The 7,758-nt window shown below is 34.3% G+C and overlaps 1 protein-coding gene across 2 annotated transcripts in view; it reads right to left on the bottom strand.

Annotated features, from left to right (window-relative positions):
- Tfec (transcription factor EC) overlaps positions 1–7,758 on the bottom strand; it is a 66,625-nt gene that overhangs the window by 45,120 nt on the left and 13,747 nt on the right. The window contains exon 1 of one of the 2 annotated variants that reach the window (XM_028778437.1): positions 2,999–3,054. The exons of the other annotated variant lie outside the window; for it this stretch is intronic. The gene's annotated coding sequence lies outside the window, so the exon portion shown is untranslated. Of the gene's footprint in view, positions 1–2,998; positions 3,055–7,758 lie in introns of those variants that run through there. 2 annotated transcript variants of the gene reach the window in all.

The following is a 7,758-nucleotide window of genomic DNA, read 5'->3' as shown; positions in this document are numbered from 1 at the left end:
TTATATTATATTATATTATATTATATTATATTATATTATATTATATTTATTATTACCTAAAAATAGAAGTTGAAACAGTAGTAAAAGATAGCTTTTGGGTGGGTGCCATCTAATTTGAAATCTTATCTTCTAGATCAGCCTTTGAAAGATTCAAGACTACAGATTATCAAAGATAAATTTAAAAATATAGTAAAAGCGAGTGAGTGAAATCCTGTATAAATGAGAAAAGCTACTGAAAAATGGAGGTAAGAGAGGCATGTCATGGCGTGCAGCAGGGGTGTCCATACCTGACATGGAGATACATGCATTTTCACATGTTTTCACATAAAAATGGCAGTTTTCAAATTATTCATTCAACTTATTTTTCAGTGTGTACTAACATAGCTTTTGACTTAACTTTTCCATGGATTTTATAACCCATCAAGTGGTTAACAGCTTTTGTTTGTTTGCTTGCTTGCTTGCTTGCATGCTTGTTTCTACAGGGAAATTTAAGAAACAAGTAGATATTTATGTCAAAACCAACTAACTTTGGAGTACCCTACATGCAGAATCCTATTTTTTTAGTCTATAATACTGTCTCCTTGTATCACACCTCTTTAAATTTTGCTACGAGTAATATAAATTATTTTAAATATAATTTAAATTTGAGTAGAATTATAGTTATTTTACCTTCCTTTAAAAAGTTATCTTTTAATAGATAATCCAATATCCACTCAGCAAACATTTAAGTGTTTCCTTAAAATAAAAAAAAGCTCCAAGAGAAAGTTATTCCCACAGGCTCATACCTAATAAGATTATCAGTGAGATAAAAATAAAATGTAAATGTATCCACAAACTATATACATATAAACTTGGTGATAGTTAGGAAAGGTCATACACAGTCACCTCTTACACATGCAAACAAACATTAAGAAGGATGATAGACAGCCATGTTCACTACAACCTGACAGTCTTAAGAAATTTTGTTAATTTTTATATTCTATTTGAATATAATAAATGAAGGACAACATTTGGACTTCACAAATGAATAATAGGTAACTATTAGTTATGTCTGAATTTGCAGAGGTATGTGAGAGAACTTCTATTTTGAGGGGCTTATGAATCTTCTACCTCCTAGGTACCAACTCAGAAGAGCCAAATGACATTTCTTAATGTCCTGCAGTAAAGATTAATAACTCATTTCTTCAAATCTTCCTTTCCTCACAGCAGTCTGTGAATATGATACACCCATAAATCTCATCTTGACTAAACCTAAAATTATACAGCAGAGCCTGTCTGATTGAGACATAACTACTAAACGAAAGTAGGACTCAGTTCATCAAAAGTTTTACTTGGGTTTCTGCATAACTGTCAGCATATTTCAGTTGAGTATTATATAATCCAGACTCATTTAATGGATAATGATGTGAAATGTGATTGTAACATATTCCTCAGACTCAATCATTTGAATTTGGATAATTCCAGTGACGTGTCTTAAAGGAAAAATCTACACTTAAAACACTTTAGCAAGACGTGAGTATTATCAAGCAGAATTTTCCTAGTGAACTATCATTCTAGCAATAAAATGTTGGCATTCAATAGAATTCAAAGAAATCTAGTTTCCTGTATAACTCCATCTGTGCCATTTATATGTGTGCTTATTGGTTATATTTATATGAAATCTTCAATCAAATCATCATTTCATACGTATAAATGATAAAAGGCAATACCAGCAAATTGTTGTTTAATTTGACTGACTCTTAAAATTATATTGAGATGAACTTTTATGATTCATAAATAATTTGAAATCAATATCAGAAATTAACTTCTTCACCTGAGTTTTAAAGCAATACAACCACCACATACAAGTCATATGCATAATTATATTCAGAATACTTTAAAGTCATGATACTAAATATATTCAACATTATATTAATAAGTTTAATGCTTGTTAATTAATTTCTTTTCATATAGCATGAAAACTAAGTAAATAACCTATCACTGAGATACAACCTTCAGCTCAATCATACAAATATTTTTGTGTGTCTAGTACATGGCAGACACAATAGATTCCTTAAAGAGGTGAAAGTCTAAGAGAGCAATATTTAAACATATAATTATTGTTAAACATGACAAAATCCATGAAACCTAAAGTTGCCATAAAATCAATCATTAAGTTCCTGATAAAATGTGAGCAAGCCAATCAAATATAAAGTAGTTTCATTTTATCAAATGCATGCAGACTTGTGTCCATTAGATATTTGGGCTGGTCACACTAGTCAGAAAGTTTATACAGTCCCCCTTTGACAAAAAATGGAAAAGAGACTAAAGGAAAGTCCATTCAGAGACTGCCCCACCTAGGGATCCATTCCATCTGCAGACACCAAACCCCAATACTATTGCTGATGCCAAGAAGCACTTGCTGACAGGAGCCTGGTATGACTGTTCCCTGAGAGGTTCTACCAGCACCTGACCAATACAGATACAGATACTCACAGCTAACCATCTGAATGAGACAGTGGACTCAATAGAAGAGCTAGAGGAAGTACTGAAGGAGCTAAATGGGATTGCAACCCCATAGGAAGAGCAATATCAACTATCTGGACCACCCAGAGCTTCCAGGGACTAAACCACCAACCAAAGAGTAGACATGGAGTGAGCCATGGCTCCAGATACATATGTAGCAGAGGATGGCTTGATGTCCCAGCATAGGCAGATGCTAGAGTGGTGACACAGGAGTGGGTGAGTGGGTGAAAGAGCACCCTCATTGAGGCAAAAGAGAGGGAGGATGAAATGGGGGGGGTTATGGCGGGATAACTGGAAAGAGAATATCAATTGAAAAGTAAATGAATAAAATGATTTAAAAATAAATAAAATTTTAAAACAGAAAAATATACAGTCCCCCTTCTTGTGAGGATTTTAATCAAGCAATTATACAGAAGATTATACATCTTCAAGTAGTCTAGGAAACAGGGAGAAAAGATAAATATGCATATATGTATTTGGAAAGACGTATTACCTTAGCAGAAGTCTAGGAAAATAGCATTGAAGAGTTTGCAGGATCGACCTGGTAGATAAGTATGTCGGAACCTGAGGGAGAGTGTAGAAAGAAGCACTGAGGTACAATGGAGTACCATGTCTAAGGACCATGAAATAGGAGGTAATAGTTAAGAAAGGTCACTGAGAAGGAGAAACTAGACCAGAGAGCTATGTTATAAACTGGAACTGCAGAGGCCGATGAGACTTACTCTTTCCATTTGTTAGGTATTTAATGATTTTATTTCCTTCACCTCAAGAAGTAAGTGGTAGAAGTTAAGTCACCACAGTTTTTCAAGGGGTAAATAAATTTTGGTCAACAGAAAAAATGTTGCTTAACCTACAGCTATTTGATAAGAGTGAAGGGAGTCAAGAAGAGAAGGAAAATAGATTAAATAGACATTTCAAAACACATTGTTGTAAAAACTGAGTTCTCTGGCTTAAAAAGTGGATGGATAGTACAGCCCATCACTGTGAAAACTGGGTTTTGATAGGAATGATAAGTGTATACTACTTTTGCCAGCTATGCGTCTGATAGATAATTCATAATGGGTGTATGCAAATAGCTCAAAAGTAAGTCCCAAGAATCAAGTGTCCTGATTTTTTAAATAGGTAGCAGGAGAGTAAAATAATCAACAATTTAACCCAGCTATAAGCCCTAGCAGCTACAATAATGGCTGGCCTTTCATGATATGTCCACTGGGACAATAGTACCACAAATGTTATGAAAGTAACAAACCAAATTCTGCTTAGATTTAAGACTTATTCATGTCCAGTACAGTTAACAGGATAAAAACCTGTGCCTGGATTATAGGCAGTAGGGGATAATCTAATATTATTTTTCTGTTAAATGGACATAGTAATAAATTGATACTGAAATTCTTATGTATACACATAGAGTAGTGCATCTCTAGATGTTCATTAGAGAAGCTTCTTTATAAAGTAGATGGTGATTAATACAGAGATTCACAATTGGTTTACAGGTGATGAATAAGTTTATTCTAAATAGAATAGGAATATCAAAACCTGCAAAGAACTTTAGAGATCATGAAAGAAGAGAGTGTAGGAGCCAGAGGCAGTGGGCATCTGTGGCGAAATAGTACTTTACAGACACAATAGTGCCATTTATACACAGGAACTCTCATCACCTGAGCTTGCATACCCAAGATCTGTGTAATAACAAGTCAGTCAAAATCCCAGCATAGACTAGGGTAGGCCACAAGAAGTTTCACTCCTAGATAAGCAGCTTTCAGAAATTGACAGCTACTGGAAGGAGACATTTTGCTTTATGGATTGGTTCCCCAAGAGTTACCCTATGTTCCAGTAGGCAGTCATATATCCATGAATATGCAGGGAACACTAAGTTGACTTGGTAGGTTATAAAAGGAGAGTGCATCATGAAGTTGGGAGGAAATATCAGTAAGAGGATAGGTAGGGGACTAATTAGAAGGGAATGGAAAAAAGTGAATTTGAACAAAATACTTCACATCCATGTATGACATTTTCAAGCAATAAAGGAAATGGAAAAATTAACTATGCAACTAAATGGCGTTTTCTCTAAAGAATAAATACAAATGGTGATGGAAGACTTAAAAGTATGCTTGATAATCCTATTCATCAGGAAACCATTATAAGAGTCCATGCTACCCTATCAGAATAGCCATCATGAAGAATTATCAATAATAACTAATGTTGGTATAGATGGGGGAAGGAAACCATTTCACACTAACAGTGACACTATTAGTGAAAGCATAAATCAATACATCCTGGATCTTCTCAAAAAATAACTTACCACGTAACCCAGATATACAGACTCTGGCAAAGGACACGCCATCCTATGATATGGATGTTTGCATATTTACATCCATTTTGCTGTATTCACAATAACTACAAGTTGGAAGCAACCTGCATGTCGACTAAATAATGAATGGATAATAAAAATGGGGTACATATACACACTGGGATAAAATTCTACTGTGAGAAATAAATTATGACATTTTCAGAGAAATGGATGGATCTGGGTGAAAAAAGCTTTATAGATTAAGGTAATTGAAGCCCATAAGGACAAAAGCCATGTGTTCTGTTTTACGTGTGGCTCCTCATTTAGACTCTCCAGTTATTTTCCTTAGGTTTTTCTAACATCGAGGAACTGTGGAAACTGGGAAACAAGAGGATGAGAGGGGAGGGGCTATCTGATTGCACAAAAGCTTAAATATTTATAAAGATAAGCCAACAAACATGCTTAAATAATGCTCTGTATTTTTTATTCACTCATCAGTTAAAGCAAAACTCTCCTGTAATGCTTGACTATACTATTTTTCATCCCCAGTGACCTTTTGATATTATTTTCATTATGAAGTAGCAAATGTTCTTTCAATGGTGCAGAGAATAAATGGGAAACAGTACTGGCTTATTTAAAAGGTCATGTTTCAAATATTTTTGGAAAGTTACCAATGCACTTTTTAAAAAATTCCCCATGTTCTAGAATAGACCTGAAGTCACAAAAGGGAATATGATAAGAATCCAAAACTCACTATTTTTGAAATGTCTTGCATCATTCTGTTCCACATGTACTATATTTATCGCTTTTATTGTATCCTAGTGTTTGCATTCAGCATGATCCCAATATAATGTAAATTTATTTGAACTTTATAAAAGAAAGTCACAGGCTATTTAATTTGGTTGTTAATTAATATATATAAATATAGGTATTCATGTGTGTGTGTGTGTGTGTGTGTGTGTCTGTGAAATTTTACATTTTTGTAAAACCTAAAGTGTCATATAAGGGTTTACACTTGAGGGGAAAAACCTAAACAATTAAAATGACTCTAAACTCTGTTTGACTGTCTTTTTTTTTATATCTTTTATCTACTTTATGGGTTGATGTATGATCATCAATTAATGAAGTCATTTCTATCATAATAAAATGTCATCATTAGAAATGCAGTATTCTAGTCTAACAATTTTCTAAAGAATATGATTGGGGCATTTTATGTAGTTAAATATTAAAATAATCTAATTGAAAATGAGACTTTGAAATTATTCATTTTGATTGACAAACTGCCGACACGGGCTCTGTTCATAAGTACATTTCCATCACTCAATTTTTATAGAGATTGGTACCATTTATGAGAAAAGGGTGAAACTGATCTCATCTTTGTTTTACTTAACTAATCTTTATGTGATAGATTTTTGGCTTTCTGTATTTCACATGCACCTGTTATTAAAATGTGTACAATATCAAATTCCTCAAGTATTGTGTCACCTTAGGAGTGACCCTCACACAGTTGTCACAGACTAGCCTCTCCATGTATCTAAAGAACAGTGTTTCTTCAGAATCAAAAAAACATACATTTATTTTTAATTTTTATGAATACAAAAAGTATATGCCCAAGGAATGTTAACTCACTGGAAAAAAAAAACCAGCTGGTGAAGTAGTCAAAAGTCTTGAATTCAAAAACAAAAGCAGTGAATCACAAGCTAAATCATACATCCTAGTCATACAAGTAACTGTCTCCACACTTCCACCAGGAGAGTTCTCAAATAAAGACAGATAATAGGGCTTTCCTATAATTTCACAGCAAAAAGCTTACAGCTTGCACAACTCCACAAAATTGCCCTCTGATGTGTACATACACACACACACACACACACACACACACACACACCACTAACTAATAAAATACTTTTAAATCTATAAGGAAGTTGTATAGATTTACCATGACAGAACAGATGCACACTAAATCTTCCTTATGCATCACTTAATGTAGACAAACAAAACCCAAATGCTAAGCAATACTGTCATTTGTAGTGCACAGAGAATTTACTAGTAGAATTTCAGACTCAGGATCTCTTTTCCATAGTTTTTTTGAGAAAAGAAACCAACTATAAAATAATGAAAAACATCTTCGCATCCATGACATAAGGACAGAACAAACTGTGTGAGAAAGTTATTTTAACATTTTAAAAACCTTCCTAATAATTTTTATGACTTTGTATCATAAAATAATACCTCCCCTATCAAAGATCCTGACATCTTAAGCCCCAGAACCTCAGAAGATCCCAGAAGGAACCTGGATGTGTAATTTTCAATTACACAGGAATTCTGTCAATGTAAGGAAGGTTCTACCCTGGAGATCTAACCTTGAATTACTGTTCAGGTCCAGCATAACCATTAGGGTCATATAAAAAGGAGACAGGATAGTCAGACAGAGGGAGATGTGGCAATAAGAGCTGAAATCAGTGAGACACAGGAGACTAAAATGCATAAAACTGGGGAGGTCAGGCGACAGAAACTCCCTAGATCTCCTAGAAAGGCGAGAAGCCCTGAGTGTAGCCCATGGCAGCTTTGCAAACATCCTACCCACCAGATTTCAACACAATGCACTTCTGTCCTGATTTCAAACCACTGGGTTTTTAGTAAAATTGTTATAGCAGCAATGAGAAAGGAACAAAGATATGTTTTTTTTTTATTAGTTCTGTGTTTTATTTTTCTCATTCTAGTGATGTTATGGATTTTGCTGAGGACTTTTAAGAAATAACCAGCCTAGAAATGCTGAGAATATGGGATTTCCCAATCACAGCTTTACTTGAGAAAGTGCTAGGAAATGAAGCAGTTCCCCAAATACAGTGCCTTCAGTTAACCTCTTGATCCTACTACCCAAATGCTCCTGTAGAGAAATTACATTGATCAAATGCTCTCTCTCTCTCTCTCTCTCTCTCTCTCTCTCTCTCTCTCTCTCT

The sequence above is a fragment of the Grammomys surdaster genome, unplaced genomic scaffold, assembly GCF_004785775.1.
Source record: "Grammomys surdaster isolate TR1022 unplaced genomic scaffold, NIH_TR_1.0 335, whole genome shotgun sequence".
Lineage (NCBI taxonomy): Eukaryota > Metazoa > Chordata > Mammalia > Rodentia > Muridae > Grammomys > Grammomys surdaster.
The sequence above is the reverse complement of the archived record's forward strand: the minus strand, read 5'-3'. Positions and strand labels throughout refer to the sequence as shown.